Raw genomic sequence first — 11258 nt, forward strand, 5'->3', positions numbered from 1 at the left:
GTGTGATTCTAATGGTCTCTGGACAATATTGAAAGCAGAATGGAAAGACCAAAAAATACAGTATGTGCTGCTGAATCCTCATCCCCCATAGCCAGAAGTGAATAGACAATAAATAAAATTTATAAATAAAGAAATTATAAATCAAGAAGTAACAATAAAAACATGTTATTTAGACACAAGGAGATAGTCATGGAAATAATGAGCTAAAGAAACCAAAAGTGGCTGCCTCAGGGAATGAGTTAGAAGATGGTTATTTTGTTTAAAATCTTGAAGAAGTATTTATTTTTTAAGAACTATTTAAATCTTTAAGCTATGTGCATATATTACTTTGAAAATAATGAAATTAAATTTAAAATAATAAGTTATACAAATATTTTAGGACAAAATAATAAACAAAGCCACTTCTATTTCTTGCTTACCTGAATTTATAGTCACTCAACAGATGTTTCTTTATTGAACACCTTTATTACCAGACACAATTCTAGGTACTAAGGATACAGTAGAGGAAAAAAGACAAAAAAAAAAAGTGCCTGCTCTGAAAAAGCTCAGACATAAGAGGAAATTGGACCCCACCTATCCCTCAAAAGGTAAAACAGTTCCAGATCTCATAGCTGGCAAATGGTTAAGCCAGGATTTGAAATAAGGCCATCTGATTCTAGACCTACTGATTTTAATTATAGACAGATTGTGACAGGGACAGGAAGTTTCTAAATGAATCTAGAGCATCTTATAGTGCCAGAAAGTACTCACAAAAAAAAAAAAATAGGACTCCAATAAGGAATGTATATCAAAAGGACATGGTAGCCAACTAAAAGAGATCACAATGGCCAAAATTGTAACAATTTGAACAACAAAATAAGGAAGTATTGGATTATAGCCCAAAGTCCATGAGTAGATATCCATGAGTCCATACTGGCATAGATAAATGGCAAACACGTTCACATGAATATGCATACATACATACATACATACATACATATGAGAGAATAGACAAATCTCTCATGGAGCATTCCATATAATTCATACAGCTACTCTACTCTCTAGGTTGGGGGTGCATAACTCCCCCCTCCTTAAGTATGGGATGTGCACAATGACTTCTTTTCAAAGAGCACAGTATGAAAAGGGGGATAAAAAGAATAAAGGTACAATAAAGAAACTAGACAAACACTACCTCAGCCAGGTGTCAAGATCAATATTAACACTGACATCATATTGATAATATCTTCCTTTAATAGGATGTGATGAGATGGTACTTTACTTTTGTTGTCTTCCTACCAAAGACTCATAATTCCAGGTTAATCATGAGAAAAACATCAAAATATTCCAACTGAAGGGCATTCTACAAACTATATGACCAGTACTCTTTAAAACTCTCAAAGTCATTAAAAACAAGGAAAATCTAAGAAACTTTCAGTTAAGAGGACCCTTAAGGAGACACCACAACTAAATGTAATGTAGTACTCTAGATGGGATTCTGAAACTAAGAAAGGGCATTATGTAAAAACAAAGGAAATATCAATAAAGTCTGACCTTTAGTTATTAATAATATATCAAATTGGTTCATTAATCGTAATACACATACTATACTAATGCAAGATGTTCATAAAGGAAAAACTAGGTAGAAGCTACTTGGGAACTTTCTGTACTATCTTTGCCATTTTCTGTAAATCTAAAACTGTTTCTTAAAATAAAGTTTATTTTTAAAATATTTGAACAAATGAAAAATATTTGGACAGCTTGGCAATTTGGCAATTAGGGTCTGTTCTGTTCTTCAAAAATAACAATATAGACCCTAGCTGGCTAAGTCTCTTTTTCATGTGCTTTATTAAACAAGCTGTTAAAAATCCAAGGTTATGTATTTCAAATTGAATATTCTAAAAGAAAAGTGTATTAAAAAACATATAGCTAAATATCGAAAGTAGTTCTTTCTAAGGGTGAGATTACAGGTGACCTTTTTGTTATTTTCTGTGTTTTCCTAGTTACCTGCAATGAGTTTGTATTACACATATAACTTCACACATAATACCAAAGAAAAGAAAGGTGCTTTTAGTTAAATATGCAATTAAATAACTGCAGAGTGCACCTTAAATGAAAGAAAAACATTATTCTAGATACTAGAATCTAATACTAGATATCTCATTGGGCTAGCACTTAACATATATTATTTCATTTAGATGTGTAAAATAAAGATGGCCTTCAATTGAATCACATTTGGAGAGCAATTTTATGTTTATGAAGCCATTATAAGTTTACAACAAAAATGCAAAGGCATGCTTTTTAGAATTCTGGTCATGCATTTTTTGCTCCTAAACTGAAAGTACAATTAGTTTCCCACCACCTAACATATCATCTACATTTTTTTCTTGACACATGTTTTTATTTGATCCACTTCTGAAGAGAAGCCAATATACCATGTCATGCCTATATACAAATCTCTTAAACTAATTTAATGCTTCATTGTGAAATAATTGATTTGCGATTCACAGGACATTAATTAACTCATAAGCCTTTAATAGTAAGTAAATAATGAAGTTTAGAAAATGATGGCATGTAATTGAATCTAAAGGGACTCTTTTACACACTCCGTTTTTGTTTTGCTTTTAACATTATATCAAATAAAGATGGACAAAATTGTAATCACATTGATTGCAGATGTTAAGATCACAAATTTTATATATATGTCAATATTTTTACAGAGGGCCCATTTTCTGGGCAAGCCTATCTCAAAATCAAAACTATAATTAATAATCAACATATACTGTTGTTGCAAGTGATTGCTGAAGAAGAATGCTCAGTAAGTTTGTAGATTTGTAGATTGTTTTCTCTAAAGATTTCCAAGAAACATAGAAAAACCTGTTTTTCCCCCAACATCTTTTTCTGGAGGTGACTGCTAAATTCCGGAGAGTGACAATACTATAATTATTGAATGCTGGTTTAGCACTTTATCATATAGTCTGATTTAATCCCTACAATAACTTGTAGTATAGGTACTATTACCTCCAATTTAGAAAAATCTACATAAAGTCACACAGCAGTAGATAGAAGAGCTATGTTTCCAACCAGTGCTATGTCTGATTCCAAAGGCCAGAGCCTAACTACCCTGTTGTACTGTTTCTTAGCAATGGTGTCTCTATTTGAGACTGAGTTAGCTTCGGCTCCCCCACTTACCCAGCTTCCCCTGGGAAGTTGATTTTACCCTAGTTCTATCCTATCTTGTCCAAACCACCCTCATCCCTCATCTAGACTACTGCAGCAGGCTCCTCTCTATAGACCTATGGTCTTCCTCAACCTTTTTTTGTGTGTCTTTCCTCCATCCCCACCCCCAGCCTTAATCCATTCTCCACATTGTAACCACAATTTTTCACAAATCATGAGGCCTATAAGCCATTATCTGTTTGCTGTGTGAATTTCCACCCTTATTTTGCACAATGCTACCCCTCACTCTCAGTGTTCCTGCCACTCTAGTCTCTTTACATATGAATATATACCATAGTCCCTCCTGCTACAGAACCATTGTATTTACTGTTTCCTCTCCCTGGATGACTGCCTAGTTAACTCACCCATCACATAACTCTTAATATACCATCAGGAAGCCTTCCTTGACCTCAAGACCAAGACTTAACTCCTCCTATTATATACTCTAGTAACAGGCATTTCTGTTCTGTTACATGTGTCATTACAATGTTATGTTTGTTTTTGTTATTACTTGATTAATGTCTGGTCTAAGCCTCTATGCCTTACTATGCACCAGATTATAAGTTTGGTGAAGGACTCTGTTTGCTTTTGCTCCCTATGTTATGATTTTGCACACAGTAAGCTTCCAACAAATTCCTAATGATGAATATTCCCATTCTCTTCTACCATTATCATCTAGATAGGGACTACTATCGTTCTCCAATAAGAAGAATGTTCTCTGACCCTCCACAAGGTCAAAGGCAGGAGTGAAAGCAGGGCAAGAAAGAGGAAAGAAATGTCAATAGTAGTGACTGCAGAATAAACCTTCTGGGATCCATGGACAAGAATTCCAACAGCTACTTTAAATTCTAGGTATTAGTTTCAAATGTATATTTCCAGCCTTCAATTATCCCCTGAACTACAAATTTCTATATATGTCTATTTAACATCTCCACTGGAATTTCAAAGAGGCATTTCAAATTTAACATGCCTCAAATTGAACTATTTTGATTTCTCCTCTAAATTCATTCTTCCCTAGTTTTCCCCAACTCAATAAAGGCATCACCTTGTATCTAATGCTCAGGCCAAAAACCTAAAAATCAAGCCTGATTTTCCTCTTTCTTATACAATCTACATCTAAATTCAAATTTGTCCCTGTTCAAAACTCTCCAATGGCTCCTATTGTACTTAGAATAAAAACTAAAATCTTTATTTGATTTAAGACTCTTAAGTCTCCTTAAGACTCTTTATAATGTGGCCCCTCATCACCTTTTTCATCTCATTTCCTCCATTGCTTCCTTCTTCATAATAGTTCAGCATCATTGGCTTCTTTATCAATGTTCCAGGAAAACACACATGACCAACTCAGAATCTTTGTATTTGCTTCCCTGTGCCTAAAAGAGTCCTACCTCAGATATTTGCTCAGCTAATATTCCATCACTGCCTTCAGGACACTGTTCACATGTTCCCTTATGGAGAGGTCTTCCCTCAGCACCATATCTACATAGCCCTCATTGTTGCTCTAAGCTCTGTATTTCTTTCCCTTTTCCAAATAGTACTTATCAGTAATGTATTAAATCATATATTTATTTACATATTTATTCATTTATGCCCACACTGCTATATTTTAAAGCCCTCAAGGGTTATCTATTCTGTTAAGCATCTAGGAGCTTAATAATTATCCCATGAATGAATGAACATTATTGTCAAAGCTCAATTCTTTTGAATTATTTAAGTTTGATTTTTTACATCAACCAGATTTGGAATATGAAATAAATGAACTATTTAATAACTAATGTTAAAAAAGATACCAGTGGGGAAAAAAAGATAGCTATGCAAAATGTAATCTTTTAATGATTAGCTAGAATGATTACAAATCTGTCCAAGTAGTTTTTAAAAATTAATTAATTAAAGCTTTATTGTTGTAGTTTCTTAATTGGTTTAGGAAATTTTAGAATCAGATAAATTATTTCCTTTATTGCTTCCCCTTAGCCTGAGTCTGAGAAGTTCATTATTAACAGCTACTCATGACAATATTATGGTAATAATACTATGTGTCAATGCAAAGATCATATAATTATAGGAAAAAAGACAATAATGTAAAAAGCAATAAAATTTTTAAGTAATTCACCCTGTGATTACTCAGTAAGTAAAAGCATAAGAGACATGGACAGAAGCTCACTGTTAATTTTTTCTTTATATTATACTAACATTAACACCAAAGAATTATAAATTCCTGTTTCAGACAAAAAAGAAAGATGTCAGGCAAATTAACACTATGTTTTCCATTTTAGGTGATGGATACTTCATTTTAAAATTTCCAGCATGCCAGAGGGAAGCTAAGAGAGCTTAAAAGGACACACTTATCTAAACAGTTCAGAAAAGCTGGGAGTCAGCCTAGACACTCCTCCTCCCTGAGCTAGGAGCCCACTTCTCCCACAATTCAGTTTAAGGACAGTTTAGCCACTGTCCTAATCTTATTGCTCAGATTATAAAGTAGTTTCTAGAAAGGTCTCTCCACATTCACCTGTTTTCCCTCAGATCCATTCTCCAGTTTATAACAGAGGATATTCTATCATGCAAATCAAGTAATTTGTGCCTCTATTCCTTAAAAACATACAGTGACTTCTCTTTTCTTTTAGGAGAATTCTGGCTCTTAATATGACCTAAGGATCACATGTGTTCTGGCTGCCTAATTCCCCAACCTCATTATAAACCACTTTCACCTTTGCTCTTTCCACTTGACCCACACCATTCTCCTGTTAGATCCTTCAAAGTGTCAAATGCCTTTTTGCCTCAAAGCCCCCTCATAGGTATCATTCTGATTTCAGATCAAAGGTCACTCCCTCAGGGGAAGTCTCCCAGTCCCTCTAGACCAGGTTGTCCAGCTACAAATACTCATAGGTGCTATCTGCATTTTTCCATCCCAATATATGTCATAACTACACATTTAATTTACTTTAATTTAAATTAAATTTAATTTAATACTATTCCTCTTCTACATTACTCCTTGTAAGCATCCTGAAAGCAAGAACCACAGTAGTGTTATTTGCTCTTATATCTCATCACCAAATATATACTCTAGTATACAGAAGTTCAGTAAATATTCATTGAATGATAACAGCATGAGATGAGAAGAAACAGTCAAATATTGGCATTAGGAATCTGTGCTACATTTAAGAGCACTTTCCCAGCATCAGTGAACTTTGGAATGGGGTCCCCCAAAAAGGCTAAAGAATATATATTTATATCTGTCTCAAGCTGCACCATACAACATGGTAGCCACTAGCCAAATGTGGCTATTGAGTTCTTGAAATGTGAGAAATGTCCTAAATTTTTATATTGACTATTGTTGAAGTAATATTTTGGATATATTGGGTAAACTTAAAATATATTGCTAAACTTAATTTCACCTCTCTTTTTTTTTCTTTTCTAATGTAACTACTAGGAAATTTAAAATATATGCATCTCACATTATATTTCTATTAGACCATGGTAGTCTGTGGTATTTCAGGATAATACTGCCTAAAGATAGGCATGACATAGTGAGACAAGCTGTTGACATGGATCTGAGTACTGTAAAAATCCCTGAAGATTCTTCTTGTGCTAGCAATGTGTTTCTGTCTCCCAATGTCATCCTGTCCCACTTGGCTGTGCCTGTGCTATTTCACCACACACCCAAATATTTGTTCAACATATGGCCCTACTTGGCCAAACAATCTTTACAAACTGAATTTCAAAGCTCCTCCTTATGCTTTCATTTAATCAATATCTTAAAGTCTAACATAAAGTTTGCAAAGTTCAGCTTTCTCACTTTACTGAATTACAAGTGGTCAGTTTATTGATAGAGGGCTTGGGACAAAGTGTCATTTCTACCCAAGGTAACTAGGAACAAAACATTGCAAGCAGCAGCTCTGTTTAGAATTGCAGATGCAGGGTTTTATGGATTCTCTACATAACCTCTGAAAGTTTCGCCCCTCAGAATTTTCTTTGCACTCCTATGGCAATTTGCCCATGTTCTTTTCACACGTTGTCTTCCTCTTAAGATCCTGAGGCAAGTGAATGTATGGATTTATCTTGGTATCCCTACCATCTAGGCTAGCAGAGTGCCTAACACAAAGGAAGTCCTCAATAAATCTTGTCTAGAATGTGTTGAGTGAATGTACTTTTCCTTACTCTGATCATTCCTTAACTCTAACCCTAGCACTGACTATAGATTCAATTTATAGGCTTGTACTTAATGAACCTTGCCCAGGGATTATTTTAGGACCATTTCATGAGTATGTGTTTTGAACGGCTAAATCAAAGATAAGAGTATCAAACCTTCTTAAAATGCTTAAGGCTATGCTTTAAGTATTTCATAGGTTCAATATACACTAACTGACTAACAAATTGTAATCATTAGATCAAATACTATTCCCACATTTAGGTAAAGGATCAGGCTATGATTGCTCTTACCATACTACACTTCCTGGTCAAAGACTGCTTAGGTATACAATTAGTATTCACACAACTTAGTGAGTGTACCTCTAACATGTAAGCTACAGTTTAGGATAAGCTGCAATCACTGAAATATGAAATCTGAATAATTCCTTTTGAACATAAACTCTTCACAACATAAAGATGATTGAGAAACTACATTAAGAATGTGTACTGAATAATAATAATATGTACTGAATAATTAGGTCTAGGTGAGTAGAGTCACAAAGTAGTTGTGGGTACATGATAGACTAATATTTACAACCTTCATGTTTGACCAGCTGCAACCAAGACCTTGCTTCTGCACAAGGACATTGAGAGGCACAGCAGCATGCGTGTTGACTGCCAGAAATCAACATGAGGAGACAGATAACCATAGTACCTGACAGCCTAAGAGATTCGCTGTTTCAGCAAAAGCATCAGGCAGTCTAACCAGGTGAAGGACAATGCAGCAAATATCCATAGTTCCAGGAATGTTTGCTAATGGGAGGGAAGTCCAAGTGTACTCTTGGGCTGAGTCCAACATCTGAATGAAATCTGAACATTATCCACTGAGGTATAAGTAAATTGGAAATTCAGTTTTGGAGATTTCAATTGGATGATTCTCATCAAGAAGTCACAACCTCAAGGCAGAAGAGATTTTGCTTTACAGCAGCTTGTTCTTCTACACTGGTAGCCCAGGCAGTAATATTATATCATAGGAGGATTGTTTTTAATGGTTAAAGGGTTGTGTGTGCATGGATGTGTGTTACTCCTCCAAGTTTGTAAACCTTATCAACATTTATATATATATATATAAATGGCTGACCTGGCCTACATCCAGGTCATTATTATTTTTATCCTTGGTCACCATCGACTGCTTTAGCAATGGTCTAGAGAAAATGTGTATGGAGAAATTGCAATCCCATTTCAGTAATTGATAGATAGTGGGTTCTAGGCATTGCAGCAGTCAAAAACTCCAGCCATTCCATTTTTCCATAAATAAAGGAATAATGAATTGATGTGGATTCAACTATAGGCATTAACATTATCTTTGCCAATGTATTCTCTTCTTGCTAAAAACTGCAACTTGCCATTTTGCAAACAATCAATTTTGCAAGAGATCTCATACTAACTCATAAAAGGCTATTTAACCCATTATATGAATGAGATGATATGGAAGGAAAAATAACAGGTAAATGGGGAAGGGACAGGAAGAAAAACATGGGATTCCCTAGAGCAATAATAATACATAGGAAAGTTCTAAGGGGAATTATAAATTCATTTCAGCAATATTATGAATTAGAATATTGGATTATCTGAGAACCCAACCACATTTGTAATGATGTTTCCATGGGGAACATCTCTAAAATGGTTTTCTGAAATTAAATCTGTTTTATATCACTTTTTGCCTATAAAAAGAGTTAAATGAAGAGCAGGAAAAGTAGTCATGGTTAATAAACAAAATAAAAGGAATTCATGTATTCTTTCCTACTTATTGGAGATACAAGAAAGTAAACAAAGCATTTAATAAGCTAATTGCTTCAACAGGATGTAGGATTCCAGGAAATACAAAGGAGGGGCATAGAGGGGCATGGAGGTAGAGAGGTGGTCAAGGAAGGCATGGGGGCAAGAGAAATAATAGAGTTAAGGAAGACTCCTAGGTTTCTATAGAAATAGTGATAACATTCACCAAGAGAGGGAACAAAGAGAGGTCCAACACGAAAAGGAAAATGTAGAGTTTATTTTTGGATGTGAATCCAAAGTAACTAAGGAACATACAAGTGATGGTGTTTAAAAGTCAGGTAGATATCTGGAGCTCAGGCTCATGAGACTTCTGGGCTGGAGACCCAGATTTTTAAGCCCTAGGAATAGTAATTGGGGACTTTGGAGAGAACAAATCCTCCTCCCCAATAGTGTGGTGATGTGAGAAGGAGTAACCCCAAAGAATAGGTAACAAATGAAAAATGGCTAGAATAGATGGAAGAGAAATAAAAGATGCCACTGAAGCAAAACAAAAAGGCGGATTTCAGGAAGGAATGAGTGATCAACAAGGATGATTAACTAATATGAAGATTGCTAAGTACCTGATGGATTGAATTACATGGGGGTCATTGGCAGCTTTGGTAAGAGCAGTACAGTGGAATGGTGTAGGAGGACAGTAGCTGAATTGTGGTGGATTAAGAAGTAGAGGCAGGTAGGTAGACAATTCTCAAAAAGTGTGCCTGTTAAGAGGCTGATAAAAATGTGGATGTGCTTTCTGCCCCTAAGTGCCGCTGAGTAAGCATCTTTAAAGTCTCCCCTCCCACCACCGTCATGTCTAAGTCAGAGTCTCCCAAAAAGCCTGAACAGCTGCAGAAGCTCTTCATCGGAGGTTTGAGCTTTGAAACAACCGATGAGAGTCTGAGGAACCATTTTGAGCAATGGAGAATGCTTACGGACCGTGTGGTAATGAGAGATCCGAACACCAAGTGCTCCAGAGGCTTTGGGTTTGTCACGAATGTCACCGTGGAGGAGGTGGATGCAACCATGAATGCAAGGCCACCCAAGGTGGATGGAAGAGTTGTGGAAGCAAAGAGGGCTAGCTCAAGAGAAGATTCTCAAAGACCTGCTGCCCACTTAACTGTGAAAAAGATTTTTGTCGGTGGCATTAAAGAAGACACTGAAGAACATCATCTAAGAGATTATTTTGAACAGTATGAGAAAATTGAAGTGATTGAGATCACGACTGACCGAGGCAGTGGCAAAAAGAGAGGTTTTGCTTTTGTGACATTTGATGACCATGACTCTGTAAACAAGATTGTCATTAAAAAATACCATCCTGTGAATGGCCACAACTATGAAGTAAGGAAAGCCCTATGGAAGCAAGAGATGGCTAGTGCTTCATCCAGCCAAAGAAGCTGAAGTGGTTCTGGAAACTTTGGTGGTTGTCGTGGAGGTGGTTTTGGTGGGAATGACAACTTTGGTCATGGAGGGAACTTCAGTGGTCGAGGTGGCTTCGGCGGCAGTTGAGATGGTGGTGGATATGGTGGCAGTGGGGATGGCCATAACACATTTGGTAATGATGGAAGCAACTTTGGAGGTGGTGGAAGCTATAACGATTTTGGCAATTGAAACAATCAATCCTCAAATTTTGGACCCATGAAAGGAGGAAATTTTGGAGGCAGAAGCTCTGGCCCCTATGGTGGTAGAGGCCAATACTTTACCAAACCATGAAACCAAGGTGGCTATGGCGGTTCCAGCAGCAGCAGCAGCTATGGCAGTGGCAGAAGGTTTCAATTACTGCCAGGAAACAAAGCTTCGCAGGAGGGAAGAGCCAGTGAAGCGACAGGGAAGCTACAGGTTACAACAGATTTGTGAACTCAGCCAAGCACAGTGGTGGCAGGGCCTAGCTGCTACAAAGAAGACATGTTTTAGATAATACTCATGTGTATGGGCAAAAAACTCAAGGACTGTATTTGTGACTAATTGTATAACAGGTTATTTTAGTTTCTGTTCTGTGGAAAGTGTAAAGCATTCCAACAAAGGGTTTTAATGTAGTTTTTTTTTTTTTTTTTTTTTTGCACCCATGCTGTTGATTGCTAAATGTAATAGTCTGATCACGACACTGAATAAATGTGGATGAA

At 36.1% G+C, this 11258-nt stretch overlaps 1 pseudogene; it reads left to right on the forward strand.

Moving 5' to 3' along the window:
* The first annotated feature begins 9948 nt into the window (after positions 1–9948).
* Positions 9949–10902, forward strand: LOC102152445 (annotated as a pseudogene).
* Positions 10903–11258: the final 356 nt, after the last annotated feature.

This window comes from Canis lupus, chromosome 20, assembly GCF_011100685.1.
Source record: "Canis lupus familiaris isolate Mischka breed German Shepherd chromosome 20, alternate assembly UU_Cfam_GSD_1.0, whole genome shotgun sequence".
Classification (NCBI taxonomy): Eukaryota; Metazoa; Chordata; class Mammalia; order Carnivora; family Canidae; genus Canis; species Canis lupus.